Raw genomic sequence first — 19882 nt, 5'->3', positions numbered from 1 at the left:
AACACTCTCCCAGTCTCGCAGGTATAAATAAATGCTCCCAGGCCATCAGCTGTGTGATGCCTCGATGCCTGCCCGTGGATGGGGCAGCAGGCGGGCACAGAGCGCGGCAAACCTGGGGGCGTCTCTCACCCCTCCGCTGGTGTCAAAGGAAGGATCTTTCAAGGGGAGGGCAGTCCCAGCGGCCCTCCAGCAGAGACCTGGCAAAGCCGGGCATCCCCAGCTCCCTGGCATTGCTCCTGCGTGCGGGGGTGCTCCCATCCATTCCCTCTGATGTGGATTCTCTGGTGTGTGCTCAGGGTTGGGTCCCCACTGTAGTTCCAGCGCCCTGGTCCCCGCGAGGAAGAGGAGAGGGCACGCAGGGTGCACATGGGGACAATCAGATACAGCCATAACAAGCCGCGGCCGCTCAGCCAGCAAGGCTCCTGGTGCGGCTGGGTGGGCCAGGGCCACCCAAACCACGGCGGGTGCCACGGCTGCCCGCGCCCCGGGGAGCAGAGCCGCATCGCCGCCTCCCTGCGGCCTCCTGCCGGCAATCGCCTCCGGGCGGGGGCGGGGGGCTTGGGGGGGGCCCACAATGCTGCCCGCGGCGGACGACGCCTTGGGCTGCCCCTCCACCTTGGGACACGTAGCTGGGGTGTCCCTGCCGCGGTGGACTGGGCTGCGTTACTCTGCACTGGGATTGATGGGGAGCGAGCACATCCCGGCTTGCAAGGGATGGGGGCAGCCTGGGGGAGCTGGGAACGGCTCTGGGTGCTGATGAAACTGCGGGGGGGAACAGGATCTTCTCTGGTCCTGCTCCGCCCTGGCTAGGCTTTTAACTCCTCATCGCCCAGCGCCGTGCCTTTTGGTGAGTATGGCTGCCCAGCCCTGCGTGCTCATCGCCTCTGGCACAGGCAGCATCAGGAGAAGGCTTTAATTCACCCTTCAACCCTCTCTTCCAGCAAAACGCTATAGATTACACAGGACAGAGGCTCAGGGCACTCCCGGGCTCCTCCCTGCCGGCTGTGCCGAGCCAGGGGCAGCACCACCAGCAGATAAACCCCTGGACGCTTCCCAGGGCTGGCAGCTTCTTGCTGCCGTGGGCCAGGGTGCGGCTGTGCTTCGGTGAGCGATGCAATTGGAGACCGGTGCGAGGGCCAGACTTACCAGCCAGTGACTTTGTCATTGCCTAAAATAAAATACACAGGGGGAAAAAAAAGAAAAAAAAAAAAAAAGAAAAAAAAAAGGAAAGAAAGAAAGAAAGAAGCCCGACTGGATTAATAATTCAGGCTGGCAAGAGAACAAACCCATCCAGAATCCACCTTCCATTATATGCCCACAAACCACATAAAATGGAAAAAGAAAGAACAACATAAAAGCCCAACGACCTTGAGTTTCAGTGGCAGCCCCAGATGTGCAGGGGCACAGGCAGAGGGACCAGGCTGCAGGGATGGTCCTTGGGTGTGCCTTCCTGCTGCTGGGGCTGGGCAGGATGGATGCTGGGGTGCCCCTGGTGAGGTGGGGTGTGGGATGCTGTGCTCGGGGGTGGCCAGACCACACAAAACACACTCCAGACAGCCCCAAGCCCTCTCTGCAAAAAAGCAGTGCAGCAAAAATGTGCTAAATCCTCAAACTCAAACAAGGTTTGCCTGCCACAAATTGCAGGGGAGATTTGGGAAGGAATTTGCTACCAGAAAAGTGGTAACAGGCTGGATGTTAAATATTTGGGGTGGAGATGTCCAGGTCCACAGTGGGGGAATGCTGAGCTGGGGCTGGGCTGCTAGGGACTGTAGGAAATAATTATAACCAGGTAATTATAGAATCCTTTCCAACAGAAAACCCCTTTGGAGAGTCTTTTCCCTCCATGGAAGCACAGATGCTTGACACCCTGCCCAGCCCACCCAATACCCAGCCCCATCCCTCCCTGCTGCTTCTCCAGCCTCCAACCTGTCCCAACCAGGGAACATCTGGCTGGCAAAGCAAATGGAGCAGCTCAGCCCATTTTTCTCCTCCTCACTTCTCTTTTGTGGCTGTTGCAATGAGAAATTGTTCAAAAGGAGCCCTCTGCTACCAGAAGTCTGCCTGGCATTTGGGAAAAATTCTGCCCATGTGAGCTTCTGCCAGGTGACTTCCTGCCATCTTTCCCTGTGGAGGAAAGGAAATATTTTATGTAATTGTCCTGGGGAGCTGTGGCAGAGCATCCCAAGAGAAGCCCCTGGGTTTTGGATCTTGCTAGGTCTTGTCTGGGCCACCAGCTCAGGGAGCAATGCCACCTCTAAAGCCATACCCAGTCCCCAGACCCAAACATCCTCTGCTAGTCAAACAGCAAAGCAATGCAGTTTAAACTTTAAATGTCCCATTACTCTGAGCCTGGGGCTAGTGTTTCCTTAGTCTCCCCAAACAGAAACAGGAAGCATGGCTGGAACAGTCCCCTTCTCCCTCACTCTGCTTTGCATGTTCAATATTATTATTATTCCTTTTATTCCTTTTTTTTTTTTTCCTTAAATAAACTGTCAGCACAGCATGGCCCCAAGCACTACCTCAGCTGCTGCTGTGCCAATTTAAACTTCTGATTTTCTATTAAAAGCTCCCAGCATCTCCCTGTGAAGGTGTTTTCCATGGAGGTGGGCAGGGGAAGGGGACTAGAGGGCTGTGGGACGGGAGCCCTGCACAGCCATGGTAGGCAGGGCCTCTGGTGGAATTGATTACATTTTAATCCCACCCTGGAAAAACTCTCCTGCTTGCCCAGTTTCCATCTCTTGTGGCATCAGAGCTGGTTCATGCCCCTGTGGCAGCACTAGGAGGATCTCCCCTGGGAAACAGGGTGGTGGTTGTGGGGTGAGCAACCCCATGTTCCTCACTTAGCCAGGGTATGTGTTTAAATGTGCTCTGAAGTCACAGGTAAAGCCAAGACAAAGGTTATGCGTCTCTGTTCTGCACCAGTGTTGCTCCAGCGACACATAAGAAATCCCTGCTCCCCAAACCTGAAAGGGAAAAATCTCCACAAAAACCCTTTTAACCCCAGAGAGGAGTAAGAGTCCTGGTACTCAGTACCAGACCAATGGAGCAGGGCGAGAAGGGACTGGGAATCCAATACCTTTGGACACCAGGGGAGGAAGCATTAATTGAGCTGTATTAATGAGCCAGCAGCCAGAAGGAAAGAGCTTTTAGTATGGGAGTGGGGCAGCCCTGGAATGCTGAACAGCATTGGGATGGGGACTCTACAAAACCCAGGGGCTGGTAAAGCAGCAGAACCCCCACCCTCCCCAAATCAAAATACATCTATATATTTAAAAGAAAGCACAGGCGTTGCAATGAAATAGCTATATGTGGTTTGAAATCCCCAGCTCAGCTCATGCCAAAGGAATTTCCAGGCCTGGTTTAGATCTGATTCAGCAAAGCTTTTATAACGGTGTGGGGGGTGTTCAGAGGACCCAGGGCTGTAGTGTGTGCTGGGGTACCACAGTCCCTGTCTGGCCAGGGCACTGAGGCTGGGCCCTCCATTGGGATCCCTGAGACAGGACAAGTGGGCATGTGAGCTGCGGGTTGCCTGTAGAGCTTTTGTTGCTTTTCTCCAGCCTCAGTCCTGGAGAAAAAGAAAGCTGGTGCCTTCCTGGGGAGGGATGTGTGCAGTACTTGTGGCCCTTGCCCCGACTTCAGCCCAAGTTATGGGCCCAGTGGGATCCAAAATCAGCCCCAGGGGTGATCATGGTCCCCCAGGTTTCATGAAATCACTGGATGGGGTGAAGGGAGAAATTTTGTCTGCCAACACAACCCTTTCTAGCCTCCAGAATCTGCACAGTGGGGTGGCTCCTCTGGGGACCAGGCACATCTCCAGCTGTGTCTGCTGCTGGGGGCTCTGGCAGCAAGAGAAACAACCCCCCCATACCCCATCCTCCCGGAGTGAATAATTCAGACAAAACAAAGGGAAATGGTGAAAGTTGTGGTGTCCCAGTGCCAGGCATTGGAGATGATGGTTTCTTTAGGCAGAAGTAGGAAGAAAAACAAGCAGTGTAGGCAATTATCTCCCCCATGAGTCACTCAGGACTGGGAATTTTTTTTTTTTTCCATGGCTAAGATTTCCCAGAAACTGGTGAGCTGTCTCTCTGGGGGGTGTCTGTCTGGGAGTGGGGGGAGTGTCTGTCCAGGGATGGTGAAACAAAGCCAGCTGTGGTCCAGGAGCTCCGTGGTTCCCCCCTGCTAGTGAAAGTCCTAAAGCTTTAGAGTCACAGAGGGGTCTGGGGGTGTTCTCTACAACCATACCCAGGGATGTGGAGACCCCCAAACCCTACAGATTCTCCTCCATCCTTCAGCCCCCAACACCGGCTGTATTTAATTGTCAGTTTAAAGAAACCATTTGCCTACAGGGATAAAAGATAGGGACAACATTGACAACAGGGGTTTCAGAATCAGCCCTAGCAAGGAAACTCTCTGTTGGATTTTAGGGTACTTCCACCCATGGATGGATTCTCCATGCTTTTCATAGAAGGTGTCCCTGTCCGTGGCAGAGGGGTAGAACAAGATGACCTTTAAGGTTCCTTCCAACCCAAACTATTCTGTGATTTTATGATCCCTGCATCCTGGCCTCAGATCCCTCCGGCTGGGAAGGGTTACCCAGGGACAACAGCACAGCTCCGTAACCTGGGGGAGTTCCGCAGACGGAGATGCTGCTGCTTTGATAAGGCTCTTCAGAAGCTTGATTTGAAGCTTGCAAGCCTCTTCTGAAACACTTTTGAGCCTAATTATTTTTCAAGATGAAAGGGAAAAGAAGAGTCCCAAACCCTCCTCTTTACTCCTCACTGTTAAGGTAAACACTTCAACCAGCTCCGCGTGGAGAAGATGCCCCAGAGCCTGTGGCCCTGACTGCATAACAGATCCCGACCACCACTGCACATTCTCCCCCCTCTTCCTTTCCTAATTGTATTCAATTTCGAGATTATTGAGGAATAATTGCATTACGAAAGACAGCTCCAATCTGGCATTAAGGAGCGCTCTCCCCGCCTGCACATCACTGAAGGTCCCGAGCCCCGGCGGTAATGGAGCTTACCACAAGCACTCAGGGAAAGAGCTCTCAGCACTTCAGCTAAAACACTTATTTGCTTTGAGCATTTCCTGAGCTCCTGAATCTCTTCCCTCCTTTCAAGGCTCACATTTGCCAAGAGTGCACCTGGGGCAATATCGAAGGGGATGGGAGTGCTGCAGGGGTGTTGGACATGCCGTGGGACAGCACCACGTGCCTATGGGATGTATGGCATTCCTCTCTCCATGCCTGAGCTGGACAGAACAAACCATTGCCAGAGATAAATTAGGTCTTTGCAAGAGGCAGAGCAAAGGGAATGAGTGCAGCAAAATATGTGCAAGGAGGATGCACAGCCATAGTGCAGCCTCACTTCCCCTCTCCCCCTCCACTCCCCTGCTCTGGAGAGAACACCCCCATCCCACCTCAAGCAGGAGCCAACCCTTCGGGACAGCCACCAAGGCCCTTTTGGTTTGGAGCCAGGTCTTCCTTTGCTACCTTGATCCCCGACCCTTTCAGCTGCCGCCGCTGTCTGCCTTGTGGTTCTTTATCAAAGGCTTTCTTGAAACCCAGATAAAGGGTGGCGTATGCAGTGAGGCTCCCACCCTCACATGTAACCACTCAGACAGGCTCTGGAGATTAGCCAGGGCCCAGCTCTCCCCGGCTCGCCCATCTCTGCCAAGAGCCAGCCCTACCCAAGGCAGCGATAGCAGCGTGCGTATCTCCCCGAGACTGAGCACTCGCTCGCGCACTAAAGCAGTGACTGCACAACGGTGCCACACAGACATTACCCTGGTAAGGTGCTTCACAGAGGAGCAACACATCTGTCTGAAACATGTGGTCCTCAGAGGTGGGTCAAACATGTGGCATTTGGAGCCAAATCTGGAATATATTTTGGCTGGTGGCTGGGCTTATCAGCATTGCAGATGGACGAGCTGTTGTCACAAGCCTTATGACAAATGTTCTCCTGAGGTTTTATGTGAAGGTCTGAAAAAGCTCCAAGAACAAGCTCACCTTCAAGCTAGGACAAGGTCTGGATTTGGCACCATCCCTCTTGTTCTTGTTGCAATGGGCTGAGCAAAAGCTAGGCAGTCCTTGGGGGCTCTGCACCAAGTGTGGTGTTTTTGCAGAGAAAAACTCTTCTGGACAGCGTAGGAGCAAATCCAAACTACCTTTGCAGCTGGGTAAACTGAGGCAGGAGCAGGCAGGGATTTGTCCCAGGTGTCTTCTCCTGTTGATGCTCCTGTCTACCACTCACCCTTTTAACTCTGCTAGAGCCATTTCACACCCTTGGGTCCCAGTACAGCTGCAATGCCAAGTGATAATGATTTATTATTATTGTTATTACTCCTGCTATTATTACTGCTGCCTAGATAATCCCCTGTCAGAATATAAATGTGCCTTCCCTTCCAGCATGAGAGTGTCCTGCTTAATGATGTTGTTTTCCTCTCACTGGTACCTTCAGCTCTGACATATCGAACGTTAATGGCACCAGGAGAGCTTTGGCTGTGCTGCTTCTTCAGAAGACAGGTCATTATACCATCAGCCATCCTAGTACGAGGACTGCTCTGCCCTCCTCCTTTATTAAGATTTGCCTTTCCTTGATTAGATTAGCTTGAACGGGCTGCTTCCGCGGGAGGGATGGATGCCTCCATTATCGCCTATTCCTTCTGAAAAGGACGTGGGGAAAAAAATACAACGTGGCCCGGGATAATTGAATGAAAATTTAATGAGCACTTGCGAGAATACGTTAAGAGAAATGCCAATCGATAGAAAACTGATTTCCTGTTTTTAGCACCAAATGGACTCGTGCTGGAGAAGTCATTCCCTTCCACCTGTAGCAGGAGTAAGAGGAAAGGCTGGAGCAGCCAGCCTGCCCCGCTGGCAAACACGGCTGAGAACCTGGGACACAGAGGCAGAATTAAGTTATTAACACACTGGTAATCACCTCCAAATGAGTACCCTGCCTGCTGCTGTACTCTGGGTAGAGCAGGTGGCTGTTGTAGGAGGAATAACAGCTACTGACTACAGAGGAACATAAATGGAGGCTGAGCAGCCCCTACCACCCAGCTGTGTTTCTCAGCTCGGTTTAACTCTTCAGCACTAACCAGCCGGTGATGTGGTGAGTCCAGGCTGTCTGGCTGGTGCAGCCATTCCACAGTGAGGATGCAGATGATCCCATCACTTTCAAAGCTCTCACATGAGCAACTCACTTCAGGGGTCTGGTGCCCGTATCATGCACATACCCCACCCCAGAGACACTATGGGGGAATGGCCTTTCCTGTGTCACAGTTGCCTCCCTGGCTGACCTGATACATCCCAGAGCGAGATTTTCAGAGGGGCACTATGCCAGGTTTGGAAAGATAGCACATGTCCCAGCCAGGTTTTCCCAAGGCACTGTAGTTTCCCCAGCCTGGGTTTTCCCAGAAGCTCAGCCCAGCACCTTCCCCAGTTGAAAGCCACGGCAGTTGAATCCTTGATGAGACGGCAATGCTTTTGCTCTTGGGGCCAAAGGCATCCTTGGTAGTGACCCACAAAGGTCACTGGAGCAGCTCCAATTCAGTCCTGTGGGCAATTTCTCAGTAAAACTGGTCAATAAAATACAGCTACCTGAGAAGAAGAGTGCAGTTTGCAGGTCTCTGCCTGCTGCTGTTGGAAAATGCTTTTTTGCTTTCTGCTGAAAAAGCAGGAGGTTGCACAAAAGCTGCACTTTATTAACTAAAAGAGTCCCCGTACGGGGCTCTTGGCATGCAGTGGGGGCATCTCCCTACCAGCCCCCCCCCCAGCAGCAGGGCACATGCCATGGCTCCTCACTCCTGTAAATCAAGATCCTGCAGACTCTGGCCACTTTTCCACTTGTTATTACCATCTTCCCACGAAGAAATGATCTGAGCAGCCATCGTGCCAGGAGAGTCACCCGGCTGCCCCACACCACGAGACTGTCCCCGTGTCCCCAGATGGCCCTGGAGCCCCGTGGAAAGGCCTTTGGACACACTGACACTCTCATGTGCACGTCCCACAGCCCATGTCCAGCTCATGTCTGAGCTCCACTGTGCCCTGGGAAGCTTTGGTTTCACCCCAGATGCCCTGAGCAGGAGGGCGGTGGGGGGACCCCCGGGAACCCCCACCCTCCCGCAGCTGCCCCGCACAAAGCAGCCCATTCTCGGCAGCCTCCAGCACTGCTCCGCAGCAGTAAATATTGCATTAGCTGCGGTGGGCCAGGGCTCCGGGCCCTCTTCCAGCTTGGCAGGCTCCTCTCAGCCGGCCAGCAGAAGAAGCAGGGATTATGTGAACTGGGCACAGAGCGAGAGGGGCAGAAAGCAGCCTGGAGGAGCAAGAAGTGCTGCCAGGGCAGCGTTGGGTCATCTCTGTCCTGCTTTCTGAGCCGTGATGGCTGACAATACCCTTGTGCCACATGTGGCTTTGGTGGAGTCACAGATTTCCCCTTGGGGGAAAAAAAAAGGAAAAATATAGTGATTTTTGGACTGAAGCATTTGGGAATCGGAGCCGAAAAGCTTCCAGTGTCGATCTGAAAAGGGCTTTTCCGCTCCCAGGCGATGCTCTGGGGTTTTGCCGCTGTGATTTTGAAACTTTCTGGAATTTGTCGGGTTTTGTTTCTGCTTGCTGGGAAAGGTCATGGCTTCCCAGGCAGGGAGGGAGAGCTCTGCTTTCTGGCACAGCCCTTTGCGCCCAGCCTGCCCTGGAGTGCCCTCTGTGGAAGTCTGGGGCAAGGGGAACCCAGGGAGACAAGACAGAGGCATTAATAGATCACTCCATGAACAAAACCTACATGCAAAATCCAGTTATAGTGGGGCAAAATAAATCCAAGGTGGTCCTTCCAAAACTGCCTGGCTAAGTGAGCTCCCGGTCCCGACTCTGGCGTTTCCCCTCCATCCTGTGCACAACAGGCCTTTTGTTAAATTTCACATCCTGAAAGAATTTAATAGCATTTTTATTTTTAATCCATCACATGTGTTTTGTTTGGACTAATCCAACGGGGCTCCGTTCACAAGCAGCTCTTTTCCAACATCACTAAATTTCTCAAGGCTTAACCTGTTGACAAGGACGGGATGTGTTCGGCCCGTGTTACACAAGCATCATTAGGTGCACAAGGACTCGAGCTGTGAGCAGATGGAGTGGTCAGGGAACTTTGCTGAGGATGGCAGGAGAAGGGGATCTCTGCATGGAGGGGAACCTGTCTCCCCTTTCTATTGAAGGCAACCTCAGGGCTGCTCAGCAGCTTGCAGGCATTTTGCATTGATTAGTGCTTCTGCAAACCAGACTATGGGGTTTTGCTGGGGAGGAACTGGTGTTTCCACTGCCCAGCTGAAGGACTGAGCTTGGAACTATGGAAAGCAGCAACACTGATGTCCCTTAATTGCTGTAATTTAATTAAGCTCTGCAGTGGGTGCAGCCAGGCAGGAAACCAGCCCATCTGCCCGTGAGCCCAGGGCTGCTATGTAGCCACAAGACATTCAAGCACAGGTTTAACTTTAAGCCTGGTTTGAAGATTATCTCTGCTTATAAAAGTGTTCATTCCTGAGGTGACGTGTCCTCAGGTCCTGTTGCTTTTCTGTGGCCCTCAGGCAGGGTAAGGTTCGTGTGCTGGGCAGCACAGCAGGCAGGAATGGCCTCAGCAGGGTTAGGAAAGGGCTGGGGAGCCTACGGGCTTACACACACTGCAGATGTGCCTTTGAGCACATCTGGATCCTGTAATAATTTGGGCCGTGAAGAAAACGCGCCGACGCGAGCTCACACCCCCGTGAAGCGCCTTTGTGTGATCCCTCAGAAGTGCCTGATGCCCAATCTGCGGATTGCTGCTCTAATGAACTCCAGACGTTGTTTTGAATGTCAGATAGATTTCAGTTGCTGCTGCAGAAGATGTTCCTCTCCTCATCCCTGTGCAGGAGCAGGAAGCAGGCAGGGCTGGGATGGCAGGGCTCCGAGATCCCTGCGGGCTGGATGCCAGGGCTGCCCGCTTCAGCGAGGCAGTGTCTGTGGGCTAAAGCTGGATGGTGGCTTCCAAAGGACAATAGCACAGTGAGAAACCCCACTTCAGACACTCCTTGCTCAAGAGAGGCCCAGCCAAAAAACCGCCAGCAAGTCGGGTTTTATCGCTGCAGGGCTCAGCCGTCAGCCTCCGGCACGGCTGCAGTCAGCACGCCTGGCTGCCCCTTGGGTCACGTCTGCATGCCGGGCTCTCCCAGGCTTGGATTTGAGCTGGGGGTTTTTAAGGGGCACCAGATTGTCCTATGATCATTGTTTCTATGTGCAGGTGACCATTTGGTTTAAATCCAAGCTAGAAAATGAGCTCATTACAACATATTCCCTCCTGGGCAGGCAGCCGGCTGCTGCTGAGGCCAGGAATGGAGTGAGTGCATTTTATACAAATCCATTTGTTTTGAGCTCCTCAGTGACAAGCAACCAAACTTCCCTCCTTGCAGCTGGTGCTGGCAGCATGGTGCTGGATGCAGGGATGTCCTGGCTGTGGGTGGACACAGCTCTATAGGAACTCCCTGGACTTGATGGCTGGTTGAGCTTCTGAGCATTGTGGCAAGTTTCCATCCCCAGCTCCAGGGTCTGGAGGCCTCTGAATATTTGCTTTGATCAAAATATGAAACCAAAGGCAGAATAAGCTCTCACATGCTCAAGTTTGGTCTGTAACGCAAGGCAAGTTCTGGGAGACCTTCTCAAAGCTATGAGACCCACTGAGGGCAAACCAAGGCCATCAGCACTCCCAGACATGCCTGCCAAAAGGGACAGCAGGATGTGTCCCTACCAGCAGCAAGGAACAAGGGACAGTAGCTTTGCTATTTACCAGTGCTTAAAGAGCAGATTCATGAGGCTTTCAGGAGGTCTGGAAGGATGCCTTGACCGTGAGGTCCTACAGCAGTCACCTGCTGACAGTTAGTGGGTGCCCTGCATTTATTTATCCCCCTCCACAAAATGCCTGAGCAGCTCACGCCAAACCACTGTGGCCCCCTCATTAAATCAACTTGTGCCTAGCATGGCAGGGCTTGGAGATCGCCTGGTAGATCACTCTGGGGTGAGTTCTGTGTTTGGGTTATGTTTGATACTGGGGTCAAAATTAATAATCTGATAAATCTAGGCTTTGTCACAGATTTGCAATAAGGCCCCAAACTGGAGGAAAATTCTATGCTGGGTGGAGTCCAAGGGTGCTGCATTGCACAGGGATCATGTTCAACTAATAGATTTATTTTGTCCCTGGGAACTGGATCCCTTCAGGCTAGCTCCTGGGCTGGGGCAGCACAAACCCCAGCCACTCCCTGAGAATAAACCTGGCTGGATAAACTGTGAAGAACCAAGAGACAAACATCTCATTCACCAGCTCTCCTGGAAAAGTCATTGGGGTAACAGTCGTTGCCAAAGCCACTGCAGCAAAGGCATTTCTCTTCAGCACACAGGAGCAGGCAAGGATGAGCCTGGGGGTGAGGGTGACCCGGGAAGAGATGGGAAGGATAGGGCTCAGTGGGGTGGTCTGCTTGCTGTGTGGCTGTGGGAAACCTCCCAGTGTGGTGCTCATCTCAATGGGGGAAATCTCTCTGCATGGTGCTTTGGCCGCTTGCCTGTAGGAAAGGACAGCAGCGCTTCTGCAGGGAGTTTCAGGGACAAACTGAGGCTTTGTGTGTGGAAGTAGACTTTAGTGTGGGGAAAAAGAGATTGAAGAATGGCCAGTGAAAGCAGGGAGCGGACTGAGGCCTCTTTGTGCCCTGGCAGGCCTGCCCAGATCGCACCGGGGACACGGTGCTGGGAACATATTGGGAGCACATTGGAGAGATGAGCTGTGCTGGCTGCTCTGGGACAGACCCTGCTCAGCCTTTTTCCTGCTTTGCAAGGGAGAACTGTTATCCATGCATGCACACCCCTGTGCCCCTCTGCCATGCTCACATGCACCTCTGCACCACGTGCAGCCCCCCTTGACCAGCCTGGCATGCCAGGACCCACCTCTTACCAACACAGTGCCCTCACACCTGCTTTTTGTGGGGTGATTTTTCACTTATACCACTTCTTCAGCCCAGATCCCAAAGTACTGCAGATTTAGGCCTGGCTAACTCAGGTCAGCCTGTCTAATTTAAAAGCACTCAGTTTAGGAAGAAAAGGGTTATTGTAAAATGTAGGTGAACTCAGTGGGAAGAAATTATGATGTCTAACTCTAGTTCAGAAGGCTGAATGATTTTTTTTATTATAACTATGTTATAATACATTAATATACTATATGAAGGAAGATACTAAAACTACAAACTTACTTGTTTTAACTACTATATCTATATCTACTAACAACTTGTGACTTTCTCGCGAGAGTCTAGACACAGGTGGATTTGATTTGCTATCAGGCTCAAACAATCCTCACCAGAATCCAATCAAGCAATTACCCTAGGTAAACAATTCTTCAAACACATTCCGCATAGGAAAAACAAGGAGCAGAAATAGAAATTGTTTTCTCTTTTTTTCTCTCTGTGCACCTCTATAAAAAATCCTGAGAGAGAGAGAGAGAGAAATGTGCTTACCACAAAGCGTCACATGCTGTCATGTAGGTGAGTCCAGAGCTGCCCCAGGGCAGAAGGGTCCACGTGAGACAAGAAGGGATTTGGTCCAGGATGGGACACTGCCAGGGATGCTGCACTCCAGTGCTCCCTGAGCTCTGTCCTCTGTTGTATCTGAAACAGTAACTTCCTCACGCAGGGAGAAGCATCCCCCAAAACATCTCATCTGCTGCTGTCTTTCCTACTGGGAAATCCCTGTCCTGTGAGTTGAGCCCACTCAGGTGCAGCCTCTGCAGCAAAGCATCCTGTGGAGGAAGTATGGGATCCAGATGCCAGGGGTAGGGTTTGATTTGCTTTCAATATAAGGCATAAGAAAAGGTCCAAGCAGAGACTATTTATGGATTTTAATGAAAATAATATGTTGCCTTGAAATGAGGATGTTAATTAAAAGGCACCCGCTGCTGTTTATCACTGGCTGGGTCTCTGGCAGCAGTAAAGAGAAAAACGAATGGGGGAGCTCATGCCAAAACCTCCCCGCAGGGAAGGTGGATGGTGCTGGGAGTGGGATGCAGGGCTGGAGCATTCCTGCTCTTCTCTGCTCTGAGAGAGCAACTCTGAAAAGAAACTCTTATGAAAGCTGGGCCTAGCAAGCAGTGTTGCTGGAGAAGGGGGACTTAAACCCAGGCTCCACTCCAGGCAGCCCTGCCACTCACAGCACATGAGTCTGGGCAAATCCCGCCCCAGCTCCCCTGTTTACTTAATAATTTCACACAATAGCATCCTTTAGAGAGATAGAATTTTTGTTTTCCTTCTCCTCGTTAGGAATGAGACCACTATGCAGACAAAGAGGCACCATGCACATAAAAACTTGCTACATCTTGCCTAGAGGCAGCAAATTTAAAAGCAAAATTGAATTCTTAAGGCCCCATGGAAAGTGACTGAACCTGCCATGCAAGGTCTGCTGGCACAAAGGCAGGGACGCTAAATAAAAACCCCTGGGTGAGTACTACAGTCTTCTGATATAGATCCAGCAAGCAAAGGCACTGGGCTTGGAGGCGGGGAAGAGCTTCTGAGGTATTTTTTCTTGTCTGGAAAAGAAGCATGATCATGGTTCAAGAAGCATTCAGCTGGTGAAGCATCCTGCTTGATTGCCAGTTGCTCCCCCTGTGCGCTGGCTTGCTGGGGTTTCTGCTCTTCCCTGATTCCTGGCCCTGCACAGCACTGACCCCCTCTGCAAAACCCTCCAGGTAGTTTGGAGGGTTTATCAGTTAACTTTTACCCCCAGGCTTTGAGCATTGCCTTTGCCTTCCTCCTCCAAAGTTGCTTTCTGGTGATGGATCAAACACTGTTCTTGGTGTGAGATTGACAGTCCACTTCCATCCATCAGAGCTTGGATTTCCTCTCCTTTCCACCCTCCTTTTCTCATACAACCCACTTAGACACCAAAAAACCCAACTTCCATTGCAGGGAAGTGGGTGTGTGAGCTCAGGACTGGGCTCCTCAGCTGCCCACAGAAGGGCTCACCCCACATGCCCCAGCACTCTCCAGGAACGTTGGCTGATGCTGAGAATGCAAAAATCTATAGAGAAAAGATATTGGGTTGCTTTTTTAAGAAATAATGCATTAAGAGAGCTTCTGTCGGCTTTGGCCTGCTTAATACGGAGCTTGGGGCTAAAAGCAATGTCAAAGCCAAGACCAACCTATTACTGGAGGTAATTCCTACAATGTTCTGTTCAATTGCTGGTATGAGATGTACAGAAGCCTTCCAGAGGCTTTTGAAATACCCAAGTTTTTTCTCCTCTCTCTTTCCATGTTAATTCTCATGCAGCCCATCTACGGCCGCTCTGTCCCGGCAGCGCCCTGGGTGTCCCCCCATGCTCAGGGAAGACAGGAGCAGGCAGGGACATGCCCAGCATGCCCGTGCAGAGGTGGAGCCCGGGTCCATATGGGCTAAGTCTAAATGATGCTCGGGGGACTTTGCAACCAACAATTAGACATGTTTACTCATGCATTTGCCAAAGGTGCCTCCCTGAGCTCCCAGTAAACAGCATCAAGAGCTACTTCTCCTCTACAGAGACTTCCCAGGGCAGATCCTGACTTCCCCGAGGCTTGTGGTGGGGAGGGCCATGTTACTGCAGCGTGTGGCAGCAGGATGGCCAGGTCCCACTCATGAGATGGTGGCAAGTTTGTATAGATGGTGAAGAAAGTGAAAGTGCAGCCATTCACCTGTATCGACCCCAGTTCTTGCCAGGATCAACCACATCAAACAGCTTGTGGGGATTACTCAAAATTCGAGTTGAGCTGCGTGAGGCGGCGGGTAGGCTTGGCAGGGCTGGTCTCGCAGCCTGCCCATGGGCACGCCAAAAACAAATGCATTCAAACATTTGGTTAGAAAATGGTTTGGGGATTTTTTTTTGGGGGGTTGTTTTCTCTTTTTTTAATTTTTTTTTTTCCTTGGTCTGGAAGCCATGGGTGAGTCATGTTCGAGCTTTCCTCAATGAGAGATCTAAAGCAGGTTAAAAAAAAAAAAATAAAAAAGCCAACCAAAACATGTCTGTTGTTTTAATCACGGCTTGGTTTCACAAGACATAGCTGGTCTGGGCTGTGATGCAACTGAGTCTCTTCTTCCAAGTCACATGCATGGATTTTTAAGTTTCCTCTGAGATCCTCTACCAGGCTGGCAAAGCTGGTACATGCACCCTCAGATTCCCCCAGGGACCTCTGTTGTGTACATTTGTGAGCTTGTAATGTCCCAACACGAAAAGTAGGATTTCTTACCTTAATTTGTTCCTCTCCAGGTCAAGGCAGTTGCTGTTCTAATTTGAAGTAGAAGCCACTGCAGACAGCTGCCCACCAAGGTTGCCATGCATTGGCAGCCAAATTGCCAAGGGATTTAGGAGCAAGGGCCCTGTGGCTGCACATGCTGGTGGTCAAATGCAGCTTGTCTCCTCCCTGGCTTAGTCCCTGTTGTGTGAAGCATCTGTGTGTGTGTGGGGAGGGTGAAAGAGTGATTTATTTTGCCTGTGGGAAGGTGGAGAGCTGCAGCCATGAGGATTTCTAATATAAAACAGCAATCGATTTTTATCTGGGTGTAAAACCCCGCCAGAAACCAGGGCACGCTGTGGTGTACAGGCACAGCCAGCAGGGTTTGCCTGCTCTGGGAGAGCTTGGGTGAATAATGCACCAGTGAGAGGCTGCAGGGCTGGCTGAGAGCCAGCACTGGAAGCCTGGCAAGAGGATGCTGGAGCAAAGGGCAGAGCTGGTTCCTCCTCCAGCAATGAAGCCCAGGCAGCTTCAGATGCAGAGCTGCTAGGTGGGTTTTCTTCTTTGCATTTAAGACAAATAAAAAGCTCACAATCCTGGCTTGCACCACTTCCCCCCTTCCCTCCAAGAAAAAATCCCCCCCCCAAACTGTGGAGTGAGTGGGAATATTTATGAACTGTGAGAACATCAACCACAATGTTATTTTTAAGTTTGTTTTTGATGAGCAGCTCTGGCTTTTCCACGACATAAATCAGCTGTTGAGTTGTGTTCGGCTGCAAGGTTCCTTTTTTGATCTGAAGGTGATATTTCCAGCGCAGGGAAACACCCGGAGAAGGCTTACATCCTGCGGAATGTCGTGCTGGGCTCTTCCCATCTGTAGTCAGGAGTATTTGCCACGTGTTATCATTTAGAAACGAGCTCTTCTCATTTGGCCAGGCAGGAAAAGTGGTTGGAAAACATCACAAACCCACACAGCCTTTTCCTCTGTACCCTGTATCTCCTGGGTGAAACAGGGCAGCAGACTAACACAGACTCTGTAACATTTGACAGCCCAGATCCAGCCCACAAGCCATCAGAGAGCTGCTACTGGTTGTCTAAAATGAGTGTGAGCTGCCCAGTTAGCTCCAGTGGGCACCAGTTCTGAACCTCCTGGGAAGTGTGAGGACAGCCTTGCTCCCTCTCCCTCCAACGGGCTCAAGCTCTTGTTGCACAGAGATTCCTGCCTTCACCAGAAAATCATTAACTTTTCAATGTCTCCAAACATCAGCTCTCAAAATCTGCCTCTCTACAATGCACGAAAAATGTATCCCTGGCCTTACTATGAAGGAAAATGTACAGCATAGAAAATACTAAACCTGGTTCTTGTATGATAGGTGTTTTCCAGAAAATGGCTTTCCTTCCAACACAAGGCTAACACTGCTCACATGGGCACCTACTTCCCTTGTACCAAACCCAGAACTTCCCTTACTCAAAGGGAAAATGAACTCTAGAATTCATTCCTGAGGGATGTGCAGCCCCAGGGATGTCCCCCCTCCCTTCCACCCAGCCCAGGGTCCCTGTGGGCAGGGGGAGCTGGGGTCTCATCAGCTGCAGGACTCACTTATAAATCTTGGAGCAGGGATTGTCTTTCTATTCCAGAAGCCTGGAAATAAACACAGAGCAGTCTAAGGAGTCTCTGGGGTTGTCTGTGGAGACTTCATTAGGAATCAAATGTACCTTTACCTTTACCCTGTGGAGTTTTAGAAATGTGCTGTTTGATTGCAGGGGTGAGCAGGGCCTGAAAGCACAAATGCAAGCACATGTGCTCATGTGTGTAGGAAGGTTTTTAATCCAGAGGGCAGCTCTTCCCAGACTGGTGTCACCCAGTGCTGAACCATGAGCTTTGAGGGAGCAGCTTTGAAGGGATACAAGAAGCTGCATGAGAGGGATAGTATCAAATCTTTAGGTCCTGAACCCAACACCAAAGTAAATGCACTGGCAGATTCTCAGCTGAGATTTGTGGGGGCTTTGAGAGTCACAAAACCCCATGGGTTATCAAACACCTCCTCACAGTCCCCTCCTGCCGTGGAGGAGGACCAGGCGTGCTGCATCCTCTTCATGTGGCAAGTCATGTGTTGCCACCGCGCCTCGAGCTCAGCACAGGCACTGAGATGAGAGAGTGTGGCTGTGCTGGAAGGCTGGGTGTTTCACTGTGAGGCAGGAGGATAAAGAGCACACACCTTTGTGCTCTCTCCTGCCAGACATCCTACACCCTGCAGAGGGGTGTGCTGCTGCTCGCTGCAGCTGATGCTTTGGGATGGGGGTAGTGAGCAGCCACTGCTACAGGAGGGCTTGTTTGGGATGGCTGGGGGCAAGCAAATGGAATATTTCCTTGCCAGGCTGCTTGAGAGTTAATTCAACTTGCTCTTTACATGCTGGAAAGGGAAAGGCACCAACTACATATGGCTGACATGACCCTGGAGGAGGATGCAGCAGTGCAGGGCAGGGTTTTCATGTAGACCCCAGCCCATAGGGCATAGGGAGGGATGTGGTCACTGCTGGATGAAACAGATCTGCTGAAAGGATGGAGGAGAACCAAGAGGCATTAGCCATGGCTATTTTTGACATCAGACTTGGATTTGAATACAACATCCACCACAGCAGCAGGAGGGTAAAGATGTAGTAGATCTAGAGAGCAATTATGGGCATCACTTCTCGTGCCTGCTGCCCACCAGAAGCTTGGGTGTCTTCTGCCCAGGCCTTGCAGTCCACTGCATTGCCCAAAAGGGTCGCGGCCCCATCCACTTGTGGCCACCACAATGAGATCTGCAGGGCTGATGCTGATGCCCAGATTTGCTGCCCAGTCCTTACCCTGCTGACAGCTGTGCCAGCACCCACCTAGAAAGCATGGGGTTTTCTAACTTGGAGTAAACTGTTACTGGTGTAAATCCTGCCCAGAGCTGGCACAGGATTAAGCATACACAGAGGGACCATGGCAGCCCTGATTGCCTGGGGAAAGTGACTTGAGTGTGAGGCTGTCCTCCCGTTAATCCCCACCATCATCCATGCAGGTGGGGAAGCTTGGGAAGGGCCAGGAGGAATGGCCTCAATGCTCCATGCTGTGCCCCAGTCAGGCTCTCCTCCAAATTTAAAACATTCTGTGAATGGTGGGATCTGGCCAGTGCCCTCCGAGAGGGGCAGGAGTGGTTGGGAAGCCCCACGGCGAGAGCAGTGGGGAGGAAGCAATGCAGGACGTGGTACATTGGCTCCGTGCCACGGGAGGATCATCCTTGGCCAGCTTTGCCACGCCTGGGGTCAGCCACGAGGAATTGTGGTGGCCTGGGCTCTGGGCACGCAGCTCCCGACCGCCGGCCTCGCCAGCAGCGCTGCGTGCCAAGGCGCCCATTCGAGGCAGAAGAGGAAGCAAAAGCGGATTTGCATGCCGCGGCTACACCCTGCCCCAACCAAATTACCAGCAGATGAGCCCCGGCGCACCTCCTGCCTGCTCCCTAATTTATGGCAGGAGAAGCAGGGAGGGGAAAATGAGGGGGAGTAGAGGAGGGAGCAACAAACATGGCTATTATACATGCAAATACAGCGCTTTGCGCTCCTTCAGTGCTCTCCCTCTCAGCACCCCCGTGTATTTTCCCATCACTAACAAACTGGTGCTGTCCTTCACGTTTCGGGGTGCAAAGGACTTCGGGGGGAGAAGGGCAGCCGGTGCCGTCTCGTCCTGCTGCGGGTGCAGCAGCGCTGCTAGTCTCCATCCCTGTGTCTGCCCGCCGGACCTGCCTGGCCCCCGGGGCTGTGCTCGGGCAGAGCCGCTGCCCTCACCTGCCTGCACGGCCGGGCGGGAGCCCCGGGGCTCGCGCGAGGCCCCGCGCTGTGTCTGGGACGGAGAACAAAGCCGGTGCTTCACCTCCCCACCGACCCGCGCAGACTTCCTCCTTGGAGTATTTACCAGTTTTCCACGGCAGCTTCCCATGGGGACAAGCCAAACAGAAACTGCTGTTTGAGGCTGTGTGAGGCTGGCCATGCCCGCTGGCTCAGAGACATCCTCCCCACGTGCCTGCCGGAGCTGCTGCCTCCAAGGGTCAGCTACGAAACGGGGATGTGCCGACACTGGAGCCCTTTCGAGCACCCCTCAGCTTTGGTACCTCTGGCCTTAGGTCGATGCTGTTGGAGAGGCTGAGGTTTGCCTACCCCTGCAAATAGGGAGTAAACCTGCTGAGCAACTTTGGTATTAAAAAAGCGAGTCCAGGATGAAGCAGTGGCAGAGCAGGATCAGTCCGTTTGCAGCTCCTCCAGCAAGGCTCTGAAATGGAGCAGTCCTTTGTGCATAGCAGGAATGGAAACAACAGCCCTCAAGTCTGACCCCAGACAATTGTTTTCAGTGAAGAGGGCTGAGGAGGCAATTAATAATGTTTAAACAAAAGAAATAAAAAAAGCAATACTGTATCTAGAAATTCTTCTGAGGGCCAGAACCGTGACAGAAAGATATATGCTTTAGCATTGCTGTCAGAATAAATGACCCTCCTGAGGACAGGAGTTTTCCAGGCTCTTTCTGCCCCACTGGACGCAATTTAAGAAATACATTGCCGCTAAAAATCACTAATTTTAGCCGGAAGATAAATTGCAT

At 51.8% G+C, this 19882-nt stretch overlaps 1 long non-coding RNA gene across 1 annotated transcript; it reads right to left on the bottom strand.

Moving 5' to 3' along the window:
• Positions 1-899: 899 nt before the first annotated feature.
• Positions 900-2113, bottom strand: LOC128812897 (uncharacterized). Its single transcript, XR_008438871.1, has 2 exons — positions 1997-2113; positions 900-1168 (listed from the first exon to the last, which is right to left on the bottom strand). It is a non-coding gene; the product is annotated as an uncharacterized LOC128812897 (long non-coding RNA).
• Between the last annotated feature and the right edge of the window lie 17769 nt (positions 2114-19882).

The sequence above is a fragment of the Vidua macroura genome, chromosome 11 (assembly GCF_024509145.1).
Source record: "Vidua macroura isolate BioBank_ID:100142 chromosome 11, ASM2450914v1, whole genome shotgun sequence".
In the NCBI taxonomy this organism is placed as follows: Eukaryota; Metazoa; Chordata; class Aves; order Passeriformes; family Viduidae; genus Vidua; species Vidua macroura.
This window is presented reverse-complemented; position numbering and strand designations above follow the sequence as displayed.